The sequence below is a fragment of the Thunnus maccoyii genome, chromosome 4 (assembly GCF_910596095.1).
Source record: "Thunnus maccoyii chromosome 4, fThuMac1.1, whole genome shotgun sequence".
NCBI lineage: Eukaryota > Metazoa > Chordata > Actinopteri > Scombriformes > Scombridae > Thunnus > Thunnus maccoyii.
In genome coordinates, this window is record NC_056536.1 from 29,558,340 (window position 1) to 29,559,445 (window position 1,106).

Here is a 1,106-nt window from a genome sequence, read left to right on the forward strand (position 1 = left end):
AACTCAAATCAGCTTTCTCCCACTCAGTCCAGTCCAAACAAAAAGGGAGAAAAGTCTGAGGGCCTCTGGAGGACCGGTGGAGAACGGCAGCTAGGGACACAGTCAGACTGCAAAAAGAACCATAACATAAACAGCAGTGTAATATATGAATTTGCAGTAGGTATAGAACATAGCATTAAAACAATGGTGCATGTGCCAGTTAATACAAATCAATAACGGAAACAACGAGAACACAGTACAGAAATTTAAAAAAATATGCAGCGTAAATCAGAAAAAGTATTAACAAAAATGTAAAACAGTACAGAGCACAGGCAAATAATAGATTGAGATTTTTTAGATCACAGAAGGAAGATGTCCTCAAAATAAACCACAACTATTCCTGTGTGGCACGATTGAGTGTGCTGTACGTCTGGTCATCCATAGTGATTGGATTAAGGGTCTCGTAGGTGGAGGATGGATTGACGTTCTCGTAGTCTTCCAATGTGGAGACTGGAGCAGAATTCTCATAGACAGGCTGAAAAAACAACAGTACAATTTACCAAGGTGACAAGGAATGATAATGTACATGAGATACATAACCATTTTAACAGCCCAGATATTCTTCTGTTAACTAAACATTTAGAGCACAGATACCTTGATGTAAAGTAAAAAAGGAAAACAAAGAGTTGAAAAAAGTCACCTCCATGTTTGTGCTGGTTAAGGGGGCCCTGCTGTTCACATCTGTGGAAGACAAAGTACAACAAAGGTGTTTTCATTCTTCTTCATTTGTAATTATTGAAAGAGTGAGAATAGGAAGGTAACTCACTATTAGAGCTTCCTCTTTTCTTCCACTTGTGTAGGAGCGGTAGAAAAACAGCCAAAAGCACCACAACCACAGTCACAGAAACAACCAGAGGAAAGATGATGAGGATGCGACCTGGATGAGAGACACACAGTGTTCAAAGTAGTTCACACTGCTGTAGAAGGGGAGTTGCTGCGGTTTATTAAGTCAGAATCAGAAACAGGTTTATTGCCAAGTAGGTTTACACATACAAGGAATTTGCCTTGGTGTTGTCCTACCACGAAAGATAGATATATAAATAAAAATGTATAATTAAAATTAGGGC

The 1,106-nt window shown here is 39.0% G+C and overlaps 1 long non-coding RNA gene across 1 annotated transcript; it reads right to left on the reverse strand.

Annotated features, from left to right (window-relative positions):
• Positions 1-352: 352 nt before the first annotated feature.
• Positions 353-876, reverse strand: LOC121895141. The gene is made up of 3 exons (XR_006095686.1): positions 806-876; positions 680-720; positions 353-514 (listed from the first exon to the last, which is right to left on the reverse strand). It is a non-coding gene; the product is annotated as an uncharacterized LOC121895141 (long non-coding RNA).
• Between the last annotated feature and the right edge of the window lie 230 nt (positions 877-1,106).